The 22,205-nt window shown below is 45.1% G+C and overlaps 1 protein-coding gene and 1 long non-coding RNA gene across 3 annotated transcripts in view; one reads left to right on the forward strand and one right to left on the reverse strand.

Moving 5' to 3' along the window:
* LOC137449759 (uncharacterized) overlaps positions 1 to 6,938 on the reverse strand; it is a 37,169-nt gene extending 30,231 nt beyond the window's left edge. The window contains exons 1-2 of the long non-coding RNA XR_010989482.1: positions 6,873 to 6,938; positions 6,528 to 6,684 (exon numbers count right to left, since the gene is read on the reverse strand). This is a non-coding gene — a long non-coding RNA (uncharacterized lncRNA). The remainder of the gene's footprint in view (positions 1 to 6,527; positions 6,685 to 6,872) is intronic.
* ZFHX4 (zinc finger homeobox 4) overlaps positions 4,489 to 22,205 on the forward strand; it is a 184,265-nt gene continuing 166,548 nt past the window's right edge. For both annotated transcript variants that reach the window (XM_068155591.1, XM_068155592.1), the window contains exon 1: positions 4,489 to 4,958. The gene's annotated coding sequence lies outside the window, so the exon portion shown is untranslated. The remainder of the gene's footprint in view (positions 4,959 to 22,205) is intronic.

Consider the following 22,205-nt stretch of genomic DNA (forward strand, 5'->3'; position numbering starts at 1 on the left):
CTTTTCCTCCTAGGTCACTGCTCCTAAGATGCACTTTGAGAAGGTGAATGCACTGGGGCAGTGAGGGGCACGAATTGAAATGCAAGATCTTCGTGCTGGCTTTAGTCCCTTTTCGACCCAAACTTTCCAGGAACCAGGTTGGGGATTCGGGGTTTCTTTCCTCTTCCCCCTTTTTTAATGTGTACTGGAATGTGTTTGATGGGAAGGGGGGTGGAGAAGAGGAACGGGGGAGCGTTGTAAATGAACAATAGATTCGTATATGTGGTACATGCAAAGAAAGAAATAATAATAGCCAAACGCTTTTGCTTCGGACTCAATTTCATCTCGGAGAAGGAAAAAAAATAAAGGGGGGTGGGGGGGGGGGAGGAGAAGTACAAGAGATTGCTATCAGGTTTTAAGTATGTTTTGAAAAGAAGTTGCTGAGTTAAACAAAAATGTTAGTTAACACACTGCCTTTGTCAAATAGCCCCCGGGAGGAGAAGAGACAACAACAAAAAAAAAAAAAAAAAAAAGGAGAGGAGGTTGGGGGCTGGGGATCTGAAAGTGTCTGTGGCTCAGATAAAGGGTCTGCAGCACTGAAATCTTGTAATACCTCGTTTCAAACTGGGCTCATCTATAGACTTAGGGAACGTAGGCAAAAGACACGGATCCCCTTTCCCTTGGGCTGGGGTCTGGGGAGAGGAGAAGGCGGAGGCGGGGAGGAGGGGACGTTTATTAGGGAATTAAGTCGGTTTATTAAAAAGGGGAGCGGCTGGGGCTGTAATTATGCAGATCCTTGTGCCCCTGTGTGTGTCCGCAGAGCAGATTTCGGGAGTGAAATGAGCTCGGCGGAGGAGACGTGATGTAACCGAGCCCGGTTTGGGCTGGGATTTCTTTGTCTCCTCAAGAATGGTCACTCTCAGGCTCTGACCCCAACAGATCCATCTCGCCCAGGCCAATAAGTTTTCCTTGGGGCTGAGGCTGGATGATAGAAAAATATGAAGGGGGGTCTTTAATTTATTTTTCCCCCTTTTTGAAATGAAGCATCACTATCAAGAGGGGTTTGAGGTGTTTTTGTTTTGGGGTTTTTTTATGATTTCATCGGGCTTTGAAAAAAAAGCAAACCAAACCAACCTCAAAACAAACAAATCCCCAAATGTCTAACGGTGCCTGCAGGAGAAGTTCGGAGGAGGTGAGCGAGGAGGGGGGCTTGAGGGTGTCCACTGAGACCAGGAGAAGGGAACTCAGAGGTCAGGGGAGAGTCTTGGGGGGTGATCAGCTGAGAATGAGAGAGGGAGGAGAGAAGGAACCGGGAGCAGCCGAGCCGCCGGCTCGCCCCGCAGCCGCCCCGGCCGGCCCCGCATCCTCCTCTCCTGCCTCCCCCCTCCAGCCCGCTCCGCGCTTAGCACATCCCACAGACCTGCTGCTGCCTCCCGGAATTAACCTCCTTCGATTTTTTCCTCGCTACGTGGCGATCCCCGGGTTCCTTCTAAACTGTTAACATCCCGTAGTGCCTTTTTTTTGTTGTTTGTTTGTTTGTTACCCTACACACACACAGACACCATCCCCATAGCTACCTTTTATTCCTTTTTTTTTTTTTTTTTTCTGGTTGTGGGGAGAGAGAGAAAAAGAGCGAGGAGATTTAAAACCTTAGGAAGGACAGTAAACAGTGGCAGAAGCAACCCTGAGAAAATGTGGACTGTCTTCTCCCAATTCTTGCCTATATCCCCCCACCCTCTTTGTTCCTTTAGCTGTAACTCAAGAACACCATAAACCCATATACACCACCCCCGCACCAAGAAAAGAGAAAAAGGGGGGGGGCAAAGGGGGAGGGGGGAAAATGTACAGCCAAAAAAGAATTACTTGACTGTTGTGACGTTTGGTGTTTTGACATTAATGACATTAATGATATTGATGTTTCACCAGGAGGAAAAAAAAAAAAAAAAAAAAGGCAGCACTCGGAATAAAAGAGGTGGTGGGGGAGGTGCGAGGAGGGGGACACACGCACACACACACGACACGACAACTTTAAAACGAAATTATCTTCGTTTCCCTATTCTTCCGTGACATTAAGTGTACGTGTTTCTTCGCTTGAATCTGAAATAGATGTATTGTTCTCAGGTGTTGCTTCATCACGCTGCATTTAATTGTCTTCAGCCATAGGAAACGCGGCTCCATCCTCCAGCCACACACTGCAAGGCACAATGCATCTCAGCCTCCCGTCTCCCCTACAATTTCGGCCCCTTTTCCATCCTTCCCTCTCCATCCGAGGGCTGCAAAAGCGTGGCTGGGTTATTTCATTTTCACTCTGTTTGTGCGGGTTGAGTTGGTTTTCCCCACCGTATAATAACGACACTGAATATCGCTGTTCCTCTCAGCACCCATGGTCACAGCACCCGTGGGGATCTGCTCACGGGCTTCCCACTGAGGAGCTGGTGCAGTGCTGAGGTGAGGTCTGAAGGATGAGTGAAGTTGCTCTCAGGAAGCCTCAAGCTGTTTCCTTAAGCTGGAGTCTTGGAGATGTTCCTGCAGTTGGAAGGTGTCTCTGGATTGGGGTAGGGCTCCTTCTATCTCCCCCACTTCATAGGCAGGCTTCAGACTTTGGGACAGCTGCATTTTCAGGCTGGAGATTTATTTTAGACTTGGTAGAGTTTTAGATTTGGTAGAGTTGGGCTTGATGTTCTAAAAGATCTGTTCCAACAAAAACGATTCTGTCATTCTATTTGCCTTCCCCCCCCCCCCCCCTTCCTCTGTCCAAAACTTTTTTGTTTTGTTGGTTTGTTTTTCTTTTTCTTCTCCTCCAAAACTATCAGGACCTTCACTCTGACCTTAAACATCTGCTTTTAGCAGTTCAGTTCCCTGACACTGGCCTGTGCTTCCTTCAGGGCAGCCTTAATTTATCATCAGGTGGAGATTTTCCTACTGGCATTAGTTGCAGTGCTGGCGAACCCTTCTCCTGGAGCAGAAGGTGTAGGGCCTAGAGAGGTGCAGGTTCTTTGCTGGTTTGATGTTGTTGATGCTGTGTAGCATGTGCGCTTCTAATGGAAGGTCATGACAGACCCTTGCTGGTGGTTTTGGCTGTGTAAGGCCTCAGCCAAAGTTTTGATGCATATGGCAGGAATCACGAGCTTCAAAGCCACATCAACTGCAAGGCTGTGGTTCACCTGCACAGGGTCCTTGGTGCTGTAAATCTCTCTGGTGTGTGGCTGTGGCTGGGTGACCATTTCTGGAGTCGCAGCGCCGAAAACCTGCATGTGCTGCTGCGGCGCACTCGCGTGCTCTTTGAAGAGTCATGTTTTTATCTCCAGTGGGGAGCGTTTTAGAGTGCGTCCATTCCTAGTTTTAGTTAATTATCTTTTAATGAAAGTGTCAGTCATACCCACATCTGTGGCGCGGGGGTTAAGATAATTAGATTTTCAAATGAGAAGCAATCTTCTTTAAACCCCACGCAGGAAAATATTTGTAGGAGATCCCCCATTTCTAATGACATCTGTATCTTTCTACCCTGGCTTTCAGCGCAGTAATCCCCACCCCTCCCCATGGGTCAGATGCGCCTGGTAAAATATAGTCGATCAAATATTAATAAAATATCAATGCTGGTTGGGAGAGCGGAGGACGCCGCGTGTGCATGCACCGGGCATGTATGGTATGCAAAGAGACCCTTTCCTCTGATGTTTGCTTCCTTTGGAGGAGGTTGTTTATGGTTGGTATTGTCTATTATGGATGGCTTTGCTTTTTACTTTGTGGGCATCTCTGAGCAATTCCAGGGTGGGCACCAATTAAGGTGCGGGGTGCTGCGGGTGGCGGGGCACAGGCGGGGCGCAGGTGCCACGCATGTGCCCGGCGTGCGGGACGCGAGCACACACGCGTGTGCACACCGAGCCAGCCTGGTCCCTGCCTGGGCAGCGATTGCCTCTCTCGGATAGATCATCTTTGCTCTAACAGCAGTGCCGTGCATCCATTATCCCCCTGCAAACATCTATTTTTCATTAAACCCCCATTAATAGAGAAGGGGCAAGTGAAAGCAAGGCAAGGCAGACAGACAGAAATATCTCCCTCATGGAATAATTAATTTGGACCCATTCCTTTTTTTTTTCCCTCTAAGTTTGCAAACACTTAAAAGAGCAAGTCTGCCCCCCCCCCCCCCCCCTTTTTTTTTTTTCTTTCTTCATTTTTAATTTTCCCTAGCCTGTGTGCCTGGTGCGTGTGTGTCTGTGTTACTAATGAAGTTTGCAGACTTGTGTTTGTATCCATGAGCTCCTTTCCCGCTGCCCCTTCTCCTCCTCCTCCTCCTCCTCCTCCTCCTCCTCCGGGCTGGCTCGGTGGCTTCCCGCAAAGTCCCCGGTAGCTCCCGGTAGCTCCCTCTTCTCCCAGCTCCGGGGCTTGCGCGTCATTTGCAGCCTGGAGAATGTTGATCACCTCACTAATTACACCTCTCTCTCTCTCTCCTCTTCCCTCTTCCCTCTCCTCTCCCTCCCTCTCCCTCTCTCTCCCTCTCTCTCTCTCTCCCCTCTCTCTCTCTCTCTCTCATTCCCAGAGTGCATATCGGGAATAGACACACAAAGACATGCGCACTCAACTTAATCAGCCATTTTTTTAAACAGGGCTAAAACGATAATAATTAGCAGAATAAAGACATATCGGATTTTCATTTCCTTTCCTCCTTTTCCCAACCCCTTCACAACCAAACAGCGAGACCGCGGTCGGCACATGCTTTAACAACTCCCGGACCCCAAAGGACCGCTCCATGCCCCCCACTTCTTGCTCAATCATTTTTATTTTCACCCAATAAAGTTGGAGGATTATTATTTTTTTTAATTATTATTATTATTAAATTTTTTAATTTTTTTTTTTAATGAACCTTCTCTCGTTTGACTTGGATGTGATCAGCTGTTAAGTAAATAAAGCAAAACAAAACAAAACAAAACAAAAAAAAAAAGAGGCGAAGATCCAGTAGGAACTGCGAGGGGAAATGGAAAGTAAGTTTTTTCTTTAACTTTTATTGAGTAGTTTGTGTTAAATTTAGGTCGAGTATCGATTATCTTTCCAGGCTGATCTTGCACAATCTTTGATATTTCGCTCGCTCTCTCTCCCTCTCCCTCTCCCTGTGCCTCTTTCTCTCTCTCTCACATACACACACACACTCACATCCCTAGATCCCATGGATCTCTCCTCTCTCTCTCTCCCCCCTTTTTCTGCCTGTTTCCCCATTTTTAGGTGCAGTGTTGGCTCTCATTTGGGAAGGAGGGGCTGCTTTTTCTCTCCCTTTTCTGTCTCTCTCTCGCTTGCTTTTTTTATTCCGGGGGTTGCGTTCGGTTTGTGTATTTTATTTTCTTTTTCTGATGCTTTGGGGCTGTGCGTTCGGTGTGCTTTTTTTTCTGTTTCGGGCTGTAACTTTCGGATGAAGTGGAAGTCCCTGCTCAGCTTGCAGAAGAGGTTCAGGGGGTGCCCCCCACTTATTTATTTGGCTTTTTTGGGGGGTGGTAGGGAGCTCGGAGAGTGTGGAGGGGGGGAATCCTGTCAGCTTAAGAGAGACCTTACGGCTGTCACAAGAGTCACCGCTTGCCAGACCCTTCCGAGCTCGCATTCTGCTTTCGCAGCCCGGGCCCCCCGAAACTTTGAGGTGCTTTTTGAAGGCGCATTCCCCTCTCCCAGCCTCCTTCCCTCTCCTCCTTATCTCCACCCCGCCTCAGCCTCCCAAAGTTTCGCTTTCGGGCCAGGGGGAAGGTGGGGTGGGGGGGTGGAGGGAGATGCCAGCAGGGCAATGGGGACCCTGACTTCCTGCGTGTGTACAGGAGACGGTGTGGGGTGCTTTGTGCTCCCCATATTTTGGAGGTAGGTTTCTGAGGAGCAGAGACAGGGGTGGCAGGGAGTGCGTGTGGATCGCGCTGCTGGCAGCGTTCTCTGGCAGCAGGAGGAAGAGGAGCCCGTTAGGAGCGGTCCTGCCTTCTCGCTCGGCTTCGTGGCACGGCTCGGCTCGGCACGGCCCCAGCGGCGGCGGCTGCGGCTGCGGCTGCCGGCCGAGCCCCCGGTGTCCCTGCCGAGCGGTGCCGAGCTGTGCCCAGCCGGGGGAAGGCTCCGCGCAGGGCGGGGGGCTGCTTTCAGCGCAGCCTTTCGGAGGTTTGGCGAAGGGGGGGGCGGCTGTTTTGCGGGACAGGGCTCGTATTTATTTGTTTGCAGCCGAGGGCTGGGCTGTTTCGAACAAACCCAACGTGCACACGGGCAGAACAGCCGAGCGAAAGGAATGCCTCTGCTCCTGAGCAGCCAGCCGCGGCTCGGTGCCTGCTCGAGCTGCTCGCTGCAGAATCAAGTGCATCCCTCTGCCCATCGCGGCGGCTCATGGCAGACGCATCCCTGCTTCCCTCTCTTTGCCTGACATGAAATTTCCTCCAAAAATGCTAATAAACTTTCTCCCCCCACCCCATCCGATGCCAACTTACGGCGGTTGCCCTCCACTCCTCCCCTCCTGCATCTCCCCAACCCACCTCCCCCCCCGCCCCAGTCTCCCCAGCAGCAGAAAAGGCAGGGGTTGGTATTTCTTTTGTTACCTGCGAGCCGGGCGGCCGAAGGTCTCTCCTCGGCTGCTCAGGGTCCAACCCAGAGAGGAGCCACATCAGCCGGCTTCAGCCTCTTTCACCTCAGCGCCGTCCCGAGGAGGCTTTAGCCACCATTCAACAACACACCCTCCTCCTCCTCCTCTTCCTCCTTTAGGTACCAAGGCAGTAGATCGCAAACCACAACACCCCCCCCCCCCCCAGCCCTCCCCACCCCCTCACCCCCCCCAACCATCCCCTCCCCACCAAAAAAAAAAAAAAAAAGAAAGAAAAGAAGGGAAAAAAAGGGGGAAAAAAAAAAAAAAAAGAAAAGAAAAGCCCAACCGAAAGACAACTTGCCAGGCTGAAGATGGTGGATTTACATTAAGTCAGACACAGGCAGGTTCACTCAGGAAGTCTGACCATCCCGTTTTCTGACAGTTGCGTTTCCTCGGCTGTATTCCGTCCTCCTCTTTCTTCCTCTCTCTCTCTCCTTTTTTTTTTTTTCTCTTTTTTTTTCTTTTTTTTTTCCTTTTTTTTTTTTTTTAATAATCTTTTTATTAGCCTCATTCTACTTTTAATCAAGGATTATGTAGTTGGCAGGAGGAAAACAAGCGAGAGAGCGAAAAGAGAGGGCTTGGGTACTTTTGGGGTGGTTTGCTGCTTGGGGTGTTTTTTTTTTTTATGGTGCATTTGGATATTATTTTATTATTATTATTATTATTATTATTATTATTATTATTATTATTATTATTATTATTATTATTATTATTATTATTGCTACTATTTTTTTTTTTCCCCCCCAATTGTGTTTCCCCTGGATTTGCAGTGGCTGGATCCTTGGGAGCGGTGGTGGAGCGTTTGAAAAGATCTTGTGTAGCGTTATGTTTTTAGTTTGGTGGTGGATGGATGGAAGAGGTTAGCGAGGAGCCTTTGCAGCCCTGCTTGTTGTTGGTTAGGTTGAGGCAGAGACTTGGCTGCGATTGGGACGCGACTGTGACATGGGCATCGATCGCTTCCATTGAGAGCAATGCAAAAACACAGCCTGGGTATGTAACACTCTCAGTGCCATCAACACTTGTTTTACTTTATATTTACTGGCAAAAAAAAGAAAAAAAAAAAAGGAAAAAAAAAGAAAAAATCCAAACCAAAAAAACCAACCCAACCAACCAGTACCTGACAGAGCGATCCGCAGTGCTTGCCTTTGAAATAAGGAATATCAGCATTTGGCTGGGAAGGTGCACAAAGAAGACTGGAAATAAACGGGGGGTTGAAGGTTGGGGTGTGCATGTGTGTATGGGGGAAGAGCCTTGATCATCATTGCTCCACTTCCTATTCAACTGTCTGTATTTAAGGAGTTTCTCTCTTTTCTCGACTTGGGGAGGGTTGGGGGGAGATCCTACTAAACTGGTTGAAATCAGACAGTCAACCTTGAGGGAATATCTGCTGGTTTGCTTGCAGGGGTTTTGCGGTTGCAGCCGGGAGGAAGGCAGAGAGCAGAAAAGCTGGGGCTAGCCAGCTGTTTTAACCTCTGGCACCTGGCTCCAGAGCTGGGGCTCACCAGGATTATTCAGTTATTCGTGCTATCTGTGCTTGAATATTTATAGCGTAGGAGCTGGAGATCCACACAGGGCATCGTAGCATCTCTTTATCCTTCAGTCACAGGCTTTTTAGAGTTGGGCAACATAAACATGTGTTCAGTAGTTTTCATTTTTATCATAATGGACAGAGAGAGTCAGTGAAATACAGAGTGGGGGTGTGTGGAAAGTGTAAATCTGCAAAAGTGAAACCTACCCAAGGAACAAAGAAAGGTCAGGTAGAACGTCTGTGCAAAGCCACAGCAATGGTACCTGCCTTTGGGTTTCTGCAGTGGTCCTGCTTTATTCTTCTCTGAAATGAAACTTACCCACTTAGATCCAGTTAAAACTAAAGGGAAAGCTGTGGAGGTGACAAATGGCATCGTGGGCATCTCTCAGGATGGGCAGGCGGGTGTGCGCCTCTGGTTTTGGCTGGTTTAGGTTTATTTGTGAAGATCAGAGAAAATGTATAAAGGGGGCTGAGAAAAAAAGGGGGGGGGGGGAAGCCAACAAAACCCCAACACTGTTTAATATTGCAGAATTTACTGCTTCCATTCTGACCATGAGCCTAAATTTACACAATGAAATTTGATTATCTCTAATAACAATATTAGATCCTGCGCTGGATGGATGAGAATTGAGGTGGTTTTGTTGATTGCAAGGGTTTAATGTTGCATTTCAGAATCTGATGTGGTTTAGCCTCCCTTCCATTAACTGGAAAACCCCTGAGGTTTTACAATTATTTCTTAAAGATAATACATTTAAGATTGCATTGGTAGGCTGAAGAAAAGTCATAAAGGCAAGAAGGGAAGCCCTTAATAACTCTTGAGATTCAGACATGTTCAGCAGTTAGATTGGCTCTGACTTCACCAAGGGTCGACAATGTGTCATTTCCATGAAGCCAAATTGCCCTCTGCCTATATGATATTAATGTGCAAATCAATATTTCAGGGATTAAATTTCCCTTCTTCATTTTTTATGGTTTCTACCTCAATAAGTCTCAAGTCTATTAGAAGAGGCTGGATGATTTAAAATCTTTCACTGCAGAATGGCTTGTCGGAGCCTTGTTTCACAGACCGCTCCTGGATTTTCCTTCTAAAAGACTAAAGGCATTCCAAGGAAGTTGGTAGTGGAGATAGGGGCAGGCTCGCTCTTATCAACCTCTGGTTCGATTAAGGGCTTAAAAAGGTATTGAAAATATAATATATGTGCTTCTGTAATATACATACATTCTGCTGCTTGAAAAATATTATGTTAATCACCTATTGATTTATTTCCCAATCGATGGGAGCTCCTTTCTTATTAGTGATTTGTTCAGCATTCTTCAGCCTTGTTGTTAATTTTCCTAAGCAGCATGCATGAATTAATCTGCTGGTAGAATGTGTTTTGGGTTTGGTGTTGGGGTTTTATTTTTCTTTTTGGTTGTTGTTGCTGTTTATTTTTTCTCTGAAGCATATTTAAGAGCAGGCATTTTTGACCTCTGTAAGCCAACAGTTTGTTGGTAGAGGGAGAACCAGGGCACTGCTTGGATTCAGCATTGTTTTAATGAAGCTATAGGGGTGTTTGGTAAATATTTTTGTGATTCCTGCTCAGATGCTTATCAGCAAATGTTGATTGAGAGTTTCTGCTGAATATTCAGGATCAGTTAAAAATTGAATATATATATATGTATATATATAAAGGAGCTATCTGATCTGGAAGGAAACAATACATGACAGAGAATTTAGGTCAAAATGGGAGGTTGTGACTTTATCACACCATCTTGGGAAGGCCCTACTGTCTATCATTTAGTGTTGTTTTATAGTCTTAGACCATCTGGACCAAGTTCCGCACAGCTGCATGAATTTCATATGTGATAGAACATTTTTTCCATTCAGTGTGAAATGTTCCTTCCTAAAAACGTACACCAGACTCGCTTAATTTAGTCTGCTAAAAGAAATGCACATGAAAAAGGACAAAAGGCTCTTTAATCTCCACAAGCTGTTTGTTTTTCTTCAAGATTCCTGTCTGTTTGGGTTTGAAAAGTCATGTTTATTGAGCAGATGATTCTGAGGTGTGACATTAAAATAATATATGATTTTTTTTTACATGTTGTGTGTCTCTGTGTGTGTGTGTGTGTGCTGGTTTCTCTTCTCCCAGTTAATTTGCAGAACTACTTTTTATGCCTGTCAAAACACAGAGTTAATCTATTCTTATTTACAATTAATCTCAATAAAATTAATCTTAACTATGCCTTAGTCAGTAGCTTAAAATATCTAATTATATTCAATTAACTGCTGTCATAGTAATTAACACTGCTTAATTGCCTCTGCATATATTTATGTAAAGCTCATTAGTTACTGCTCGCTCTTTTTTTTTTTTCTTTTCCCTTTTTCCCCTGTTCTCTCTCCCATTTTTGTGGCTCTCAGAGAGCACTGGCATTAAACCTAGCCAAAGTGTGTGACAGCTAGGGTCTTGGAAAACCTCTGACAATGGCCAGACGTGTGCTGGTAACCTGTTAGGTGGGCAAAGTGTGGAGTTTTCCTCTGCAAAAAGGGCACCAGATCTGGGGTGCTGGAGAACTTCCAGTCCGGTGTCCCCCACCCCTACCACTTTGCCCTTTCTCCTACCCCAACGCAGAGAAAAATGTTTTCTAGCCTTGTTGGTAGAAATCTGAGAGGCCAGGTTAAGCTTTGTGTTTATAAATGAAGAGGCTTTCTGCATCTGCCTTGGGGCTGTACCCAGAAGGCAGGGCTTTGCTGCTTCAGATTCAGCCAAAGGGTTAAAGACTTGGCCAAGGTTCAAACTGAGAAGCGCCCAGGGAAAGTGCATGTGAATATGTACAAGTTTCATGTAATTAGTGCTTAATTATATTAACATATGCAAATTGTCAACTTAGGAGCTTGTTGAGCTGGCAAAGATCAGCCCGGCACAATTGCTGTATTGTTCTGAAACAATAATGGATTTCAAGTTGGATTGTGAAAACACATAACTAGCTATCTAATTTAACTCATACCATGGTGAAATTTCATTAGTCTCCATGGAGACTGGTTTAATTGTGCTGACTAATGTTCTGGGCCGCAGAATGTCCTAAAAAAGAAAGCCTTGTTTGCCTAATCCACCTTACAATGACACTTGTTTGTACATGTTTCCCTTGTGTGAGAATTTGCATATGCAAATAAATAGTTTCTCTGCCCCATTTGTCATGGCTGTTCATTACCCATGAAGAGGACATTGTTACTAGGCTGTTACTGAGTCTCCCAAGACAGGATAGTGTCAACCAGTCCAGCCACATTCTTTCATAATTTGTTTCTGATTAATAGACCAGAGTGGGGCTCATTCTATTCAGGCCTCTGCAAAGGGAAGGTCAGTTCTGTCACTGAAAAGAGTTTCCGCAGCAACTGAAGTTTTTTTCTCTTCCCTTCTTTTCTTTCTTTCCACCCCCCATCCCCACCCCCTCTGCTCCCTCCCCCCCCTCCCCACCCTTGGCTTAAAATAATCATATTTAAAAATAATGTATTCTTGCTCTAAGGAATACCTCCACTAATAATCTCTGGTTTCCTAAAGCAAAAGATAGGAAAATAAAGGAGATTCTGGTATTGGAATATTAATCCTGTTTTTGACAGAAAGGTAAACTGATATAATTGCTTTTCAGTCGCAGGAATGGGGGTTTATACAAGTGTGAAAGCATCGGAAAAGGATTAGCATTTTTTTGCATAATGAAAAGCTCTGCTGAATAGGGCACTGAATGGTTGACTGAATGACTGAGATGAAAGGAAGATGAAAATGCAGGCTCCTCTTTCTTTCTGCCTCTGTTCAGCTCTCCCTAAAGTTATGTTTGTCCAAGACTTGAGAAAACAAGCAGAAGCGCCGATTTTGGGAACTCTTAGCGGGCTGCTATCGTCATGTGAGGTAATATCTGAGAGCAGCGCGGCCAGGGGATGAGCAAAGGCAGCTTTGTGAGGAGGGGAGCTCCAGCAGCATGACAGGGAAACCAAATATTGACTATTGGGTATCGAGGATTCCCAGCACTTTGCTGGGGGGGGGGGGCTGTGGGGGGTGGTGGTGGTGTGGAAGGAGAGAAAGAGGGAGGAGCGGTGCTGGCAGGGAGGGAAGGAGCTATTTTGGAAATTGCCAATGGAAATTATGCATCAAGGCATAATAATCTAATGAAGTTTGGTATTCAGGGAAGTGGGGTTTAGTCAATATCTGCTTTAATTATTAAACTCTTGCTCTTTTGGAAAAAGTTACCAATTCTGACTCAGTGCAGAGGCTTTTCGGTGGTGTCAGAGCCTGGTGGAGGGAAAAAATAAGTGACTGTGGGTTCTGCTCTGAACATGGGGAAAGCTTCCCCAGCTGGAAACCCAGAACACGCAGCTCAGGAGTGGGGTTCTCAGCCTGACCCCAGCAGCACGCTTGGCCTGCTGAAAGCGTTTGGATCCGCTAGATCCAGGTGGCGAGAAGGGCCCCAGCCTCCTCCTACAGCCAGCTTTAGCCCACACTGCCTTCAACTGGAGCAGGATCAGGCCCCCAGACAGGGCTGCAACTGGTTAGCTGTTGACAATGTGATCAGTGCTTCTAATTATGTTCTCTCAACAGTAATTAAGGCAGTTAAAATACCATGAGTGTTGAGCCACTTTTGAAAGTGGGAAGTGGTTCTTTTGTACGTATGTAAATCAAATGCAGTGTGAATAATTATTTGTCTGGGTGCATATTAAATAGGCTCCTTTTTTTTTTTTTTCCCCTCTTTTTTTGGTCAGGTCAACATAATTACTGATTTAGAGCTGCTGTGGAAAAGTGTTGGTAGTTAGGCTAAATATTAACTTATTTGGTGGATTTTTTTTGGGGGGGGGAGGCTGGATTTTTGGTTTGCAGGATGTTTGTTTGTTAAATGCTTGTTAGTTTGGTGCTGAGCTTGAGCTGATGGTATTTAAACAGCTAGAGATGCCTCTGAGAAATGAGGATTGTTTGTGGCTAAACAGAGTAAAACTTCTCAATGCAGAAAGAGCTGGCTAAGAATAAAGTCACAAAAATTCTCTCTTCTTAGGCAAAGTTAAAGACCTTCTGTGGGGTTTGAGAACGTTTTACTGCGAACTTTATGAAATTCCTTCAACCTCCTTTTAACGGAAGGGGACTGGGGGATATTCTTTCATTCTGGGAACAGCTTATTAGTCTATTGCCATAAGAAAAATGTGTTAATTTAAAAAATAAATTCATTTGTATTTTAAAATATTGTTAACCAAGCACCATGTGTTGTCTCTGGCAGCGTTCCAGCCACTGTAGGACTGGATAACACATGGGTTAATAATAACTTATGTGATGTCTGCATTCTTACTGAATGGGCAGGAACCCAGCACACAGAGATGCTGGGATTCAGGATTTTACTGAATAAGGTGTAAACCAGAATGTATTTATGTGAACCGACTGAGGAAACAGAAAGACATGTGTTGCTCGCTTGTAGTTGGTGGCTGTAGTAGGTAAAACATGCCTGGGAGGTTCTGTTGTGTGGTTGTTGAGATTTGTTGTTGTCTTTGATAGGGGTGAGAAACACGTTTATTGATAGCAGAGTTCAGCAGACCTGTAGAGAGGAACTTGAAGGGCAGCAGGTTTAGTCTTTCCTGTGTATGACTGTTCCTTTTCAACAGCCACTCCATGGCACTTTTGTGCCAGTATTTTCCTTATTACTGCAGCTGAGTTCCAAACTAAGCCAGGAAAGTTGGGACCAGACTGAAATGTGGCAGTTGTGCCGAGGAATGACTTTTTCTGCCATAAACAAAATATTCCGAGGAATGGCTTAATGAAGTTATGTGATCAAAAGAAAAGACGTTCTCTCATATGTTCACACTACTTAGAATCAGCTTTCAATTAAGAGAAGGAAGAATAAATATGAAGAGAGATGTGAAGGCAGTTTGTCCAAATTACACTTTATTTGCTTTTGGTACTTTTGAGAAGAGTTTCAAAGATGCTCAGGAACTGGGATCTCTGTACAGACAAGGCTGGCAGACCTTTAGTAGTCATGGGGATGTGACAAACTCTGCCAGCTCCCAAGAAGCTGTTGTAGGCCTTCAGGTCAAGAGTTCACAAACTAAAGGCTGCATAGACAGGCTAGACCAGGATGACTCTGAAAACAGTCATTTGCAATATAGATTGCAGCAGAACCAAGGGATGCCCACACTAGAGGTACCTATAAAACTGTGTTTAACTAGCCAAACATTCTGCTTCTGAAACAAAGAAATCCTTACAAAATGCCTGCATTGTTCCCATTCACCCCAAACCAAATGAGGACTTCTCTGAACCTGGAGGAGTGATATAGGTGTAAAATTGGCCAGATATGCAGGTTTGATATCAGTAGAACTAGAATCAGACCTTTAGTGGGTTGAGAATAGTCCTCTAAAGTGAAATGTGTGAGTTTCCATCTCCGTTGGTGCAACTGTTTCATTCTTAGGGGTGATGTGCTTAGTGCAGAAGGCACCAAGAGGGTCTGTGTGAAAGAGGCTTTCCAGAGGGGCTGCTGGTGGGGGGACAGTTCTGTTCCTTTTCCCAGGTAGCAACAAGGCTGAAGGTCTGAGAGCAGCAGCTGCTGAAGGCTTGCTCCTCCCCATTTTGACACCGAAGCTGCCTTATAAATTCACCTAATCTGAGCTGACAGGGCACCTGTCACTGGTGGTGCTCCACTGTTTGGGGCTCTGATGGAAACCTGGAGTAATCCCAGTTATTTCCACACTTGTTCCAGAAGATGGTAATGTAATAGATCAGCATAATCCCTTTCTGAGGAATAACAAAAACATAACTTCCTCAGTTCCCTTTGCTGGTTGGGGTGGGATCCTCTGATTTTAGCATTCAGAGAGCCAGAGGTTTTATAAGAAGAAAAGGGGCGCGAGGGGGTGGGGGGGTGGGGAGAGAGAGAAAGATCCTTGGATTTGCCAAGTGTTACACGAGGATTTCAAATGCCAGTGGTTTTCCTGTGTGAGAAAGCATGGCTGTCCACTTTCAAATGAGAGTTTCTCCCTCTTTGATGCCTAGCTTTCCACGTGCCTTCCCTACTCCAGAAAATGAGGATCTGAGTGAAAAGTAGCTCCTTAAACGAGCAACTTATTCCTGTGGGCTTCATTCTGGTCCTTGTATTTATTTTATATATATATTGAAATATGGGTATTGATTTTGTTTACAGCACCAAGGGTTTAAATTAAAGAAAATGTAACACATCTAAAGTAAATTATTTTGCTGTATGGCAAATGCCACCCCTCAATCCTTCAGTTCCTTTGAGTTTTATAAACCTCTCACCAAAAAAAAACCCCAAAAACCTACAAAGCCCCTTTTTCTGCCACTGTCACTACTGTGCATCAACAGCCAGGGACCACCACTCTGCTGCAGCACAGCAGTGTGCTTGGGACTTTATCCAGCAGGTGCAAGCCATGGCTGGAGGAAGGCAAAGTGTGATTTTTCACTGGTTTGTCAGCCAGCACGCACTGGGACAGGCGTTCCAGCTCCAGTGAAAAGCATCACCGGAGTTTTTAAGTCCCAACTGGTCTGACCCGTGGATTTCTCTTCTCGCCTGACGGATGGTTTTCCCAGCGCTGCTGCTGCTGCTGTTTCCAGTTTTGACCCAGGGCCTCTTCCAAAGTCCAGCGCTGCCTCATCGATTTCCCCGGGCTTGGATCAGGTCCTCGCAAAGAGGAGTGTCAGCCACTGAGGCACCGGCCGCCATTCAGGCAGCAGCAGGTCAGCGCTGCCGGGCAGCCACCGCCACGCTGCCCTGGCTCCAGGCCCAGCCCTGCTCCCCAGCCCAGGCCTGGCCCCTGCTCTGACCCGACTTGGCCCTGTGGTGGGAAGCTCTTGCTGAAATCTCAGGGCAGATCAGCGTGGTCACTACTTTCTCTTCTTCCCTAAGCGGGGAAAAGCAACGAGAGACAATGGAGTAAAAAATGTTAATTTTTAGGTATAGCAGAACCCGGGAGCCTGAGAATAATTGAGCTACTACAGAGCCAATTCGGCCATCTGGAGACTTTGACGTGTCCAGAAAAAAAAAAAAAAGGGAGGGGAGGGAGTGAGGGGGGAGGAGAGAGAGACCTTAAAAATGAAGGAATTCATTCCCTGTTGTTGAAATGTATTCTCCAGGCAGCACAGGTCTCCCAGTGGCTTGTGCATCAAAGCTGTGCGGACTGGAACAACTGGTGTCTTGCCACAGTCGGATGCGAAGGTTCCTATGGCCCAGCACTGAGCTTACTACTCGGTATCAGTTTGTTTTTCAGTGCTCTGCCACTACTTAAAAATAGATTTTGAAGCCGTTTGAATATATTGTTGGTTTGTTTTTTTTTTCATCTCTTCCCCAACACAAAGGCAGTGATTTATAAATGCTTCTGGTTTCGCCTGTAAGCTGTACAGGAAGGGTTGAATCTGCTTTTGGCTTATTGTTTGTTTGTTTTTACCTGATTTTAATCACTGAAGGCAAAAGGCGTCAGAAATCTTTTAGGTTTGTTTTAAGGTGTGTGGAGGGGAGGGGAAATAATCTCTGGAATTTAAACAAACGCCGAATTGTGTAATGGTTTGTCTGGGAATGACTTAGGCTGCACGGTGTAATGATATTTTATTAGCTGTCATTTGTTTTCGGGAAAGAAACTGGTGATCTTTTTTGTTTTACGTCGTGTGTTACGTGAAAACTTGGCACCGAAACGGGACGGACCCCAAACGTGAATTTCTCACAAAACGTGGGGCAGGAGTTGCCCAAAAAGTGAAGTCTTGAGAAAAAAATTGGGGTGGGTCGTTCCTTTTCCTGAAACGAAGCAGGGTACAGATTAGGAGCCATTAAGGTTTGCCAGGAGTTGCTGGTCATAGAAGCCTGTTTAAGTGCTCACTGTCAACAAGGAAATCATGGGCAGCACTTAAAGTGGCTCACCTCTGATTTATTCATAAACCTCACACGAGCACTTGGCTTTGTTCTTGCTCTGGTAAGGGGGAGCCGATGCCAATAAGAACAGGAATAAAGAGCTTCTTGCATGGTCCAAAAGTGAATAGCACTTTATCTCAAAGCATGACCTCCATTCCCAAGATCTGTTGTGTTACAGTTGACTCTGCTGGATGTGTATTCTCAGATGAATTGCTAGAAGAGGTTACAACAAATATATACTTTGTAAGCCCTCTAGATGTAACAAGAACTGTGTAACTGGAACTTAGGTTCTAACTTGACAGCAAGGTTGTGGTATTCATCGTGAACTGGGAGATTTCCGCCTCAGACAGCGCTTCGTGTCGGTGGTTTTTTACCCTGAGTCAGAAAACACTGCGATTGTGTGGCTGGGAGTCAAGAGGAACATTTTATATTCTTTAAGGGATTCACGTGAGAAATAGTCTGATAAAAGTCAGCGTGGAGAAACGTGAAGCCAAAAAAAAAAAGTGGAAAAGAAAGACAGAAAAAAAAAAGGAAGGAGGGATAAAAAAAAAAAAAAGCTGACTGGCTTGGTTTTTAGGCAGATTTGTTTTGCTGCTTCGCTGCTTTATTTTTGTTTCTCTAAAAAAAGGCAAAGCAGTGCTCCCAGTCCAGGATGGGGGAAGGGACCTTTCCAAGACGGTCAACTGCCATGTTTGCACTGGGGCAGAGGTTGAGTACAGTTACTTAAATCCCCAGAGAAACATTTAGTTAACGCCAGTCCCTTTCTGATCCCGTCTGAGTCTGCTCTCCCTCTCTGCTGGCTTTAAGCGCAGTCCGTTGGTTGCTATGTTTAGGTTCCGTTTTTAAACCGGCTTGCATTTTCACCACAGATTGGAGCAAAAGAGTCATAATGGAAGACAGCGCCCAGAGTTAATGATACGTCTTTGATAAAGCAGTCCTCGTGTGCAATCTGATCACAGCCATCAGCTCATTTGTCATGGCTGAAGTGAAAATGTCAGGACCAATGAGTGTATCAGTGCTGAAGGGGGCGAAAGGGCTTTTGGAGACACTTTTGTGCTGGGAGTGGGCCATAGCTTAGATGCAGCTCTAGGGAAATACTGGGATTAGCCAACTCTGTGCACAAATCCCTAGCATAACAGAATTAGTTGGGAAAATGAGGTTTGTTGGGGGGGGGGGAGGAGAAATAAATCTGTAGAACTGCTCTAGGCTGCAGCCCAGGAACTATGCAAAACAGCAAGGCATTTTATTACAATAATGTTAGCAATGTGAAGGTACACACGTTCCAGCGAAGAGGCACAACTAGTAGCCAGCATTGTAACAAAACCCATCTTCATGCCTTTTGCACGTGGAAACAGGTTTGCTTCCAGCATGAAGAAGATGCATTTAAAATACACACAGCCTCCACAGCCTTAAAAGGCTGGGACCCTGAAAAGATTTCTGAGTTGGGCACAGAGGGAATTAATGCAACATACTTAGAGACAGACTGATGCTGATGGTCTTTTTGCTTGGGTTAGTTCAATGAAAAGGTAAGGGCAGTCTTTTCCTCTTCACTGGGGAGGTGTAATTCATGCTATAGGATTGTAGAACAGAATTGTTTAATTGTTTGCCAGACTGAGACTCCAGTATGGCTTAGCCTCTTCTCTTTTTGGCCTGTCCGAGGTGCTTCTGAAGAATATCACAGCAGGCAGGTGAGGGATAACCTGTTGTATGTGCCTGCCTCACCATGATTGCAAATGCTAATCTTGTGGACCTCTGAAGAGCAAGGTTTAAATATCCCTCATGTTTTGGATTTGTTTGGTTGGTTTTTTGTCCATGTTCATTGTGAGAACTCTGGATACTTTCAGCAGCCAGTTGCCATTCTGTTTTCCAACCTTGGTAGACTCACGATCTCAGTGGTGTCCTGCCTAACCACTTTGCCTCTCAGCATTGGGTTTTCATTTGTCACCGCTTGGCTTTCTTGGAAACCTGCTACTTGTCCTTCGGTACTCCTCGTTTTGCATCTTGTTACGTGCCTAGGAAGAGCAGGGTGCTTTTGCCACTACAATGCCCATTCAAATGCTGAAGGAAATTGATTTCTTTGAGGTGAGGATCCTACTTGCCAGTCCTATTCTGCTGCTGTGGAGCTGTGTAGGTGTCTAAGCAGGTAAGGCCATTGCCTGCACTGTGCCAGCCCAGGAGGGGTGAGCAGCAGTGAGTTATTCCATCGCCAGTGTGTGGAGTGGTTCCTGAGGACTTGTCTGACTGCTGGACGTGTGTGGATAATTGTCTGTCTGTCTGCACCAGTTAATAATGGCTGTTTGCCCGTGGAGGGGATATTTACCTGGTTTGCTCTACTTACCGCATGGCTGACATTGCAGAATTGGGGTGTTCTACCTTTGCAGGGGTGCAGCAGGCTGCCAGCACTGGGGCTGAGAGCTTTGCGTGGTGTTGCTGCGGGTCGATCATCTTTCCTTTGGCTTAATGGAAGGCTGAGAAAGAAACAGGAAGTTTGGCGTTGGCTCCACACCGACCTGGTAGCTGCCACCATTCCGCAAGGCCTTGGAGAGGGAGCAGTGTGGTGGAGGAGGGCACCGGCCCTTGCGGTGCTCTGGGGTACCCATGTGGCCGTGCCTGTTTGTGGTGGAGAGTTCTCCCTTCCTTTGTTGTTTCCCCAATCCTTGGGTGTAAGTTTGGCAGCAGGCAGAAGGAGCAGGTATGCTGCTTGGGGCAGGGTGGAGAGCAGGGGCTGCCTGGCAGAGCCTTCAGCTAAGGCTCAGATGCCAGGGGATCGCCTCTGGTAAGCCTTGGCCTCCTTGCAGCAGGCTTGCAGCTAGCCTGTGGGGCTGCCTTTTATGGCCATGGGCTTCAGACCTGTGGTCATTCTGGGCCTTCTTGTGCTATGATCTAAAGATGCTAGGTGACCTGGAGTCTGGTGTAGAAATGTGGCGTAAAGCCACAGCCTCTAGACCCCAAACGCTTCTCTGCTTCTGCATGTCAGAGTGAGTGGCAGCAGCAGAATAATTTATTTAATCCAACTTAGTAGTTCTCTTTGTTAGCAGTCTGCAGATTCCTGCCATTTCACGTACAGTGAATTGTCCTCTTTCAGATAATGCACTTGTACAACCTCTTTGTTGTTGTTTTGTTTCTTTAATTCTATTGATTTACAGTATGGAAGTGAAACATCTGATACCTGTTTCCTGCACTTTGACTGTACGTAGTTAAAGGAGCTGATGAGATTCTTCCCTCCCTTCCACAAGCCCTTTAGCTGTTTTAAATGTATAATTATCATTGCATGTCATTTGATAGCTGCACTAATTGCTGCCAACCATTGTCTGTTTGCACTTAATGCTGAAACCTGATCAACATCCTGCTTTGGTTGATGTTTGGTGGTAAACTTTAATTAACTCTTATTGCATTGAAGAAGAGCTCAGTCTCTGTGCTAACTAATCATTTACCTTCATTATGTCCTGACAGCTCCACTTGTTCCTGGTACTAATAGATACACCAGTCAGTAAATAAACCTGCAAACCCTCATGCCTTGAAGTTGTTCCACATTGGTGTTTCGTTGCTTAAAGTATAAAGGCATAAAGATAATTGTTTCAGTCCGCTCTGTACCCCTGCTTTGCCAGACACCAAGCCCAAATTGCCTTTTTTCATGCTAGACAATATAATTTTAATAGTAACTGTAGATTTCAGATAACATTATTCCTTCAGCATGGTTCCTATATACATGCATCTTTTGAATCAATACAATTAAGCTTGTCTCCTGTTGGAATTCTTGTAATTATTTTTCCTGAAATACTTTTCCTGTAATGATATTGAAGTTAAAGTAATCAGGTTACTGGCAGATCATGTAAAATTCAACTCAAAATTGCTGGCTGCTTGATTTTAATTTGTCTGACATCAAGTTTGTTTGAAAAGGGATAATATGTGGTTAAACCAAGGAGCTTATAATTATAGTTGACATTTGTTTGTTTATAATGAAATCTAATTAAAGTTCATACATTTTAAAACACAAAAGTTAATTACTGAATTGCTCACTTCACTTATGCACAGCAGTCAAATTAACTTGCGGAGCAGGGGAAAAAAAAAAAAGGAAGACAAAAGATTCTGCATAATAAAAACAAAATGCCCAGCTGATCTTGGCAATACAAAACAAATTTGCCATGATAATATTCTAGAAAAAAAAAAACACACAAAGGCTTTATTAATAACTAAACTGTTTCAAAAGCATCCTGTATTTCCACTGACCAGGCTGCTTTTAATCCAGAGTCATATTTAAATGTTTAACGTGATTTGCAGTACCCACAGCTTGCCTTTTTTTTTTTCTTTCCCCCAGATGCATAATAGGAAGAGCCTTGCTCTCCTGTAAAGTGTGCTCAAAAGCTCCAGTCTTTCATTATTTTTTTTTTTTTTGTCCTTTGGCTCCCTCAAGGCTCTTTCTGAAGTCATCTGGAGTTGTAGTTACATCTCCCTGAGACCTGGAATGTTTGCTTGACTACCTGCCTGGTGCTCATTTCTAGACAGCTGATTGCAGAATTTTTAGCATGCAAGAAAATGAGTATCAGGCAAACAAAAAGAGTACTTCACCATTTATTTCACAGTGGGGTTTGAGACAGCAAAGGGGGAGGCAGGTGAATATTGTAGAGCCACTTTGCCTCTCTAGTCATGATCTGTTAGCTTTGCAATGCAATCTTACCTTCCGCATGTGCTGGCAGAGGACGCAGGCAGACTTTGGTGGAATCACAAAGTTTGTGATGATTCAGACTTGGAAAGGGGATGCTACTCTGCTTTACACCAGTGATGTTTAAAAAGCACACTTCCTTATGCTAACGTTGCATTGTTGCTCAATGAGATGTAAGTTGAAGGAAGCAAACCCCTCCATTTCTGTAATGTTTCTCTCCAATGCTGTGAGTGCAAAGGATCTCTTTGATAGTGTTTGAGAACAGGTGACAGATCCAGGCAGGGAGATTTTTCACCAAGACAATTAGGATTAATTTTCTAGCTGCTTCTATTTAATTTAGTTCCATGCGAGTTTAAAACAACATCTAATGTAAACTAACTTCAGCCAGAGTTAAAGAGATTAGATGATGAAAGCTTTACAGATTGGGAGTATTGACATACGAATAAACACAGTAAATATGATTTATTAATTCCTAAAATGATTGATGCAGCAAATTTCTTGAAAGGAAAAAAGGGAATATGGATCTGATAGCTAAGCTTTACATTTAGCAGGATTATTAACTTGAACTCCCAAATGTAGTGGGGATT

This window comes from Melanerpes formicivorus, unplaced genomic scaffold (genome assembly GCF_026170545.1).
Source record: "Melanerpes formicivorus ecotype bairdi unplaced genomic scaffold, bMelFor1.0.p_v2 SCAF_32, whole genome shotgun sequence".
NCBI lineage: Eukaryota > Metazoa > Chordata > Aves > Piciformes > Picidae > Melanerpes > Melanerpes formicivorus.